An 8,272-nucleotide genomic window follows, 5' to 3' on the forward strand; every position below is an offset into this window, starting at 1 on the left:
CAACTGGCAAATGGGTTTCCATGTTGGATTAGGAGATGCTATACCACTTTCTATGCTGCTGTTTTGACTTTTTTGGAAAATGTAATGAATTAAGATAGGGATCCCTCTGAGTGTGTTGCCGTTGGTCAATGATTAAGAATTTGTTTATGCTAATTCATTCATCATTTTACTTCTTTTTGCAATGTGAAAAGTGAAAAAAAAAATCATGAAAACTAATGCTAACGTATCTGTTTTCTTTAGCTTGTTTATTTGAAGATCAATAGTTTTAAAGAAACCACATTTCTGACTTCATGAGGTTACAATTATGGAATATAGGTACTTCAATTTGGCAGCCATATGCGCACTGGTGCAAGATAGATAACGGTGTTCTATAAGTATTGTGTATTTTACTCTTTATCTTTTGTTTATTATAAACATGAAACGACCCCTCTCTCTCCAGGAAAACTCATAATGCGACTCAATCTTTTACTTATTATAAGTGACATATATATCACGTATTCAATTCATATCCATACATGTTTCCATAGTTGAATTTGTGTAATCTAGGTAAATAAGGATACCTTACATCTCGCCGGTTAAATAAAGCAATGTCCATGCATGTTGTATGTTTGTGGATTAGCTTATTAGAGTATCATATATATATATATATATATATACATATACATATATATATATACATATACATACATATATATATATACATATATACATATATATACATATATACATATATATATATATATACATATATATATATATACATATATATATATATATATACATATATATATATATATACATATATATATATATATATATAAAATTGTGCATTGGATCTCATCTATTTCATTGATTGATGGCCAAACGACATCTACAATAAGTATTAAAAAAAAAACATAATCGGACAAGATCAAATCGAATTCGTCTTCGAATAAAATACAATGAATCTGATCAAGCAATACAGCGCAACCCCCTTGTAGTTGCTGGATCACGCAGCTATTGATGGGGAAGTCTATCATTTTGACATAGTTTGAGGAAGAAAATTCTAGATTTAACCATGTTGACCACATCCGAATATCAAATAATTCGATGTTGATGGTCCTGAACTTCAACCAATAGGAGCAATTTCTCATACCAATTTTTAAACTTCAACGTGGGAAGAGAATAAAACCAAACTCCAAACTCCAACAAAAAAAGAGAAAGAATCCAAAAATTGGGTAGAAAACTCTCAAAAAGAGAGAGAATGAAAGATTATTAATAACAAAAACAATGAAAATTAGAAGAAAAGAGAAGAATTAAGGACTTACCACCATCGAAAGGATGATGGCAGTCCCAAACTAGAAGAAAATGATTTGGATTTTTTTAGGAGAGAGGGGAGAGGAGTAGGTTAAATTAAGAACTGCCTTAACATTATAAGTTATAATAAGCTATATATTGTAAAATTGTTTCATATGAGACTTTCTTTGCTATAAATCTGAAAAATGATATTTCATCTTCTTTATTAGCTATCCTTCAAAACATTTGCCTGATATTCTAAGATATGCTTCATCTGCTTCCCCCCAACAATCGATATATAATAGATAGATTTGTGATATCCTAATCCTATAACAAATAAAGAAAAGGAGTATAGTTAGAGTGAAGAATTAGGGGGAATAACCAAAATTTGATAAAAGAGTAGGTAGTGTGTTTAATAGAGGGTCCAATAGATAGGGTTTTCGATTGTCCTTGAGGTTGATTGTTTTAATAGTTGGACAATTATAATGGGGCAACGGAAGCATATTTAATAAAACTATGGGTCTTAGTTATAATCAAGTAGATTCTTTAAGAATTGAAAGGGCTATGGAACATAACAATTAACTATAAGCATTATGTGTAGGAGTTAGAAAATCAGTGTCAACCGACACAAACGTTCACTAAAAGTTGCAAATTTACCCTGAATGCCCTCCTTATGTGTGACCATGTCAAAAGGATCCCAACATCGGGGCCCATGCATATATCAAGGTCCCACCATGAAAGATTGCACTTGATCGGATTACAAAATTGAGTCCTACCCACCATGAGCGAGCTACCATTTTTTATTAATAAGTTTGGTAATCGATAATAAATTGTACTCCCTCCGTCCCATAATATAAGTCCTGATTCTGTTTTTACGCGGGAATTAAGGTTAAATGGAATCTTGTTTTATTTGAATAAAAAAATTTATTTTTATTGATAAACACTTACATTGCTTTTTTCTTTTTAACAAAAAATAAAAACTGTCATTTAATGTTGCATGGTTTAATGTGTAGAGGAGTTTAATGAGGTAAAAGATTCCATTTTGTCATTAATAAGGTGAATTGGAAGCTGAAATTATGATGACATTTTGGGAATTAAACTATTTTCATGAGGGTATTTTGGGTATAATTATTGATTGAAAATAGAAATAAGACTTATATTTTGGGACACCTTATAAGGACACAGGACTTATATTATGGGACGGAGGGAATAATATAGTAAGAAGTGTTTTGTAAAATATATATATATATATATATATATATATATATATATATAGGAATAGGATCTTGTGAAAACACTCATTAATGTGAAAACTGAAACAGAAGATCTGGGCCATCAAATAAAATTACAAAGATGATCTAAGGCTGGAATTCTTTGTCCAAATCCAAAATAAACTCCCCCTCTCTCGATCCTCTCCCCCCAGAAAAAAAACCCCAAATTCTCTCTCCTCTCACCATTTGATTTCTAGGAACTTAAGCAAATTCATGGTAGGTATGCATAATTCAAGGGCAAAATTTGCCATTTCGGATGAATTAATGTATTCTAATGCTTGAATTCTTCGCAAAATTAAATTTTTTTCTTCAGTGCAAATTAAATTCGTCTGATTTTTCTCTGCAGAATTATGGCTGATGTTTGATAATGTACTGTGAAATGACGATTTTTTTCTCTCTTTAATTCTAATGTCTGACTTCACTTCTTGTTGAAGATATTGAAGCAAACATAGAGTCTAGCAAACATGGCGTCTTTCACTTTTTTTTTCTTTGACCTCGATCGCTTTTCTTCTTTTTCCACTCAAATTTATCTTTACCTACATTAAAATCTTTGACAAATTTATTTCTATTTCAGGTAATTAATTTTGCTACTGGTGAGGGTAAGCCGCAAGCAACGAGTGAGAATTTGAAGTTAAAGATCTATTCTATTTGTTGAATAAAATGCATGTTCAATCTTAGCATTAATTTGGAAAACTCCATTTGTTTTTTTCCCTCAATCTGAAGCCATAATTTAGTTAGTTTGTTTTTGTGTTTGTGCGTGTGAAGATTTGAGAATGTTCCAGAAATGGGGTTGTTTTGGAATTGTCCAGATTTTTTATTATGATAGTTGAGAAAGAAAGAGAAGGTTGAAGAAGATGAAAGTTGAAGAAGAAGGTGAGGAAAATATTAAGACTTAGAAGTTATAGTAATACTATTAGTTAAAAGTTATCCTTATAATACTCAAAGTTACCCTAAACGTACTAAAAGTTACCCTTATCATATATAAAGTTGCCCTTGAAATATATAAAGTTATCCTTAATATAATGAAGTTACCCTAAAACAGGCAAAAGTTACCCCTAAAGTATATAAAGTTATCCTAAAAGTGGTAAAAGTTACCCTTGTTTTCAGTTTTCAGATTAAGAGCTGTTTTCAGCGGATCCTACCCCTATATATATATATATATATATATATATATATATATATATATATATATATATATATATATATATATATATATATATATATATATATACTAGAATTTTTTGCACGCGATGCGTGCTTGAATTTTTTCCGAAACAGAAACTCGATTTTCTTCGGCATAAGAGTCAAAATTTGAACATTAGACATACAAAGTATAATTGTTTTTAGTTGTAAAATTTGATTGGTTTAGTTTCTGTCACTTAAGTCTCTCAACATTCTTTTTGTTTTGTTTTTTTTTTTTTTACTTTTCAAAGTTAATAACTATGAACAAAATAGAAATTTTATTGAATTTATTTATGATTTCTAATAATATAATTTTTTAGTTGATTTTTGAATTAAGTACAGTACTTCATAAATTGTAAAGAAAGTGGACACTTTGATTTCAAGTCAATTTTTTCATAGGTTGTAGTTTGTAAGTGAATTTTTAAGGTTTTATACTGTTTCCTCATTTTGGTGATTTGCATAACGTAAATTATGCAATTTTATGATTTTAGTTGACTTGTGAGTGATTGTTATAATTATATTTTTGGTATTTTTGTTTGAAACCCCTTTAATTTGTTAGTAAATTTCTAATTTAGAATGGGAAGGGGGGCAAAATAGGCATTTCAAAAGAGGACACCATTGCTCTCCCCTTCCCTTATATATATACTAGAATTTTTTGCACGCGATGCGTGTTTGAATTTTTTTTCGAAACAGAAACTCAATTTTTTTCGGCATAAGAGTCAAAATTTGAACATTTTAGAAAAAAAAATTATATATCATTGAAAATTTCAGAAAATGTCATTGCGAACATAATAATATTCTGGAAATGCGCGAATATTGTTAATCTAATCATGACCTATTAAGTTATTAGCGTTTTAAATTTATTTTAGTTTTTTCCCTCTTTTGTTTGGAGCTTCTCTTCTGAGTTATAAAAAATTTATTAGATCATAGCATTGTGTAGTTATAAGCCCATAATCGAATCCGTGCAACTTGTATGATATATGGCACGAAATATTTTTTTCTTGACTGTGGCTATGGGAACTGGATAAGGTAATATCTTTTTGAGGAAAAAAAGAGGAGGAATACAGTTTGCCAAATATAGGCAGCTCTTAAATTTAGCAAAGTCAAAAGTATACACACCATTTTATAATTTAGAAAGAGAAGGGGGGCAAAATTGGCATTTCAAAAGAGGACACCATTGATCCCCCCTTCCCTTATATAATAGATATATATATATATATATATATATATATATATGTATATATATTATATATATATATATATAATATATATATGTATATATATATATATATATGTATATATATATATATATATATGTATATATATATATATATGTATATATATGTATATATATGTATATATATGTATATATATATGTATATATATGTATATATATGTATATATATGTATATATATATATATATATATATGTATATATATATATATATATATATATTATATGTATATATATATATATATATATATACATATAATATATAATACATATATATATATATATACATATATATATATATATCATATATATATATATACATATATATAATATATACATATATATATATATATATATATATATATATAGGGGCAAGATCACATGAGAATGCTCCTTACATGAGAAATGAGAATGAATCTCAAACACACGATTGGTTTAGAGTTACAACACTTATTCATTAGAGTTATATCCCTCTAAAAAAAATTGAATTCAAAAAAAAGAAAATTGTTTTGTTTTGAATTTTTTTTTTCAAATATTTTGTTTTTGGAGTTACATCACTTTTTCATTAGAGTTACATCACTTATTCTTAAGAGTTATGGCGTGTAAAATTCATTCTCATTTCTCATATAAGTATGCATTCTCATATGAACTCACTTCTATATATATATATATATATATATATATATATATATATATATATATATATATATATATATATATATATATATATATATATATATATAAGATCTTGTGAAAACCACAATTAATCTGAAAACTGAAAACAAGCCATCTGAGCCGTCGATTTTAGAAGGCAATATTAGATGGCCACGATTTAGCCACGTCGCGTGCCTAAAAAATCAATTCCTCCCACCTGATTTTCTCTCTCTTTTTCCTTAGGTTCAAACGTGATTTCTCTCTCCTAAAAGGCTGATTCTTACGCTCTCAAGTCTCACTTTCAATCAATGATTCAAAATTCTGGTAAGAATTTGTTTAATCTTTTTATTTTTTACATTTGCAAATCGAATTTCACTCAATTTTTCTGTAGTTGAGTTTTTCCCCAATTTTTCTAGGGTTTTACGTTCAATTGCGATTTTCTTTCATGTTCATCTGCAATTTTGCGATAGTTTTCGTCGGAGAAGGTGAATGTGGTTTTCAAGTGTCAAGTTTAGATATATATCTCAAGTCTCAATTTCACACAATTTTTGCGATATTTTTGTAATTGCCATTGATGAACGGCGAGCAGCTTATAGAAGGCGATAGTGAGCGGTCGGAAGTAGTGATAGTTAGAGAAGGTGAGAAGAGAGAGAAAAGGTGTGGCCGCCATTTTTATCTGTTCTGCTCTTTTATTTAGGTGCACTTTTATTTTAGAGTATTTTTGTGTGTGTGTGTGTGTGTGTTCGTTTGTTTAATTAGAGGGCGAAGGACTTGGAAGAACTCAACAAGGGATGAGAGAAGCTTTAATTGGCATTTGAAAAAAAGGTACTGCTGGATTGGGATGGAAATCGAGGTGAAGAGGACGCTAGAACTCACTTTGACAGAATTCAAGCAACATGACATTACACTAGGATGCAGAGTTAGCATAGTTATTATGTGTTGCACTTGAAATTGTATCGTGGAGTTATAGTGCATTAAAGCTTAGCTAATCCGTATGCGAGACTCTAGGAAGTAGACAAACAAAAACCTAATAGTATTAATCAATTATGTGTTGGTTTGTTTGTTCATGTGTTCGCAATTTTGGTGGAAATGTAAATGATTTTGTGTTTTGTTGTTCCTTTGTTTATGGATGTAAGAACATGGAGATGGAGTTCGGAAAGCAACCGGACAATGAAATTGGAAAACAATATACTAAACATATGCAACATCAAGTGTCAAGTTTTTGTAATTGGAAAACAATATGGCACTAAAACTTTCGAGTAATAGTTGGAAGAAAAGTGTTGTTTTACGAAAATTAACCCTTGAAATATATATATTTACCTTAGATGTGGAAGAAGTTACTCTTATAGCATATAAAATTACCCTAAAAGTGCTAAAAGTTACCCTTGAAATATATATAAAATTACCTTAAAATTGCTAAAAGTTACCCTAAAAATGGTAAAAGTTACCCTAAAAGTGGTAATAGTTACTCTTATAATAAATAAAGTTATCCTTGAGATATATAGAACTAAAAGTGTTAAAAGTTACCCTAAAAGTGGTAAAAATTACCCTTGTTTTCAGTTTTCAGACTAAGAATGAGTAATATAGGGGTAGGATCTGCTGAAAACAGCTCTTAGTCTGAAAACTGAAAACAAGGGTAACTTTTACCACTTTTAGGGTAACTTTATATACTTTAAGGGTAATTTTTGCCTGTTTTAGGGTAACTTCTTTATATTAAGGATAACTTTATATATTTCCAGGGCAACTTTATATATTATAAGGGTAACTTTTAGTACGTTTAGGATAACTTTATTATATCATAATTAATTTTCATCTTTCTAGGGTAACTTTGAGTATTATAAGGATAACTTTGAGTATTATAAGGATAACTTTGAGTATTATAAGGGTAACTTTTAAGTCTTCAACAAATCTACACCAAAATCCACCAAAAATTCACAAGTCAAAAAATCAAATCACCGACAACTTTTAATTTTCCCCCACCTTCTTCTTCAACTTTCATCTTCTTTAGCCTTCTCTTTCTTTCTCAACTCTCATAATCAAAAATCTGCTGAAAGAATAATATCAATTGAGCTGAAAATAGCGAATTCAAGAAATTCAATCTTAAAATGCGAAAACACAAACAATTTGTCAAACAACTAAAGCAAAATTGAGCAAAAATAAGCTAAAAGTAGAAAATCGCAAGTTTAAAGAATGAGTAATATGAAGGAAGAAAAGAAAAAACTAATCGAAATCTTACAATTTGAACATTTGCTCAGCCACCAGAGATCAAACCAACCACTGCATCATACACAAGAAGATGCATACAGAGAAGACTTGATCAGGCAAATTAGTACCCATGCACAAATTAACGTCACCTTCATATGTTCCAGAGCATGGTTTTCACTTCAGGAAGGTGAGCAAATGAATAAAAAAGATATATACACCCTCTCGCCGGCGATTTTCTTTCTCCTACATTCTCTAAAACACGATTATCTCCTTTTTATGATTCGAAAATTAGAAGATCTTCTAACTGATGTTGTTGTTATTGATTTGATTAATTATCGCAATTTACGGATGAATGAAGAGAGCTCTAATGAAAGGTGAACAATTGAATAATGGATTTGGTTCTAGGTTTTCTTTAGGGAAGATGAATAGTGAGAGCAAGAGAGGTTAGAAG

At 29.3% G+C, this 8,272-nt stretch overlaps 1 long non-coding RNA gene across 2 annotated transcripts; it reads left to right on the forward strand.

Annotated features, from left to right (window-relative positions):
• Positions 1 to 2,596: 2,596 nt before the first annotated feature.
• LOC125493495 (uncharacterized) lies at positions 2,597 to 6,725 on the forward strand. 2 transcript variants are annotated; one of them, XR_008967790.1, is made up of 4 exons: positions 2,597 to 2,762; positions 3,121 to 3,419; positions 5,860 to 5,940; positions 6,033 to 6,725. It is a non-coding gene; the product is annotated as an uncharacterized LOC125493495 (long non-coding RNA). The 2 variants fall into 2 exon arrangements; XR_007270103.2 differs by having other exon boundaries at positions 5,860 to 6,725.
• Positions 6,726 to 8,272: the final 1,547 nt, after the last annotated feature.

The sequence above is a fragment of the Beta vulgaris genome, chromosome 9 (assembly GCF_026745355.1).
Source record: "Beta vulgaris subsp. vulgaris cultivar EL10 chromosome 9, EL10.2, whole genome shotgun sequence".
Classification (NCBI taxonomy): domain Eukaryota; kingdom Viridiplantae; phylum Streptophyta; class Magnoliopsida; order Caryophyllales; family Amaranthaceae; genus Beta; species Beta vulgaris.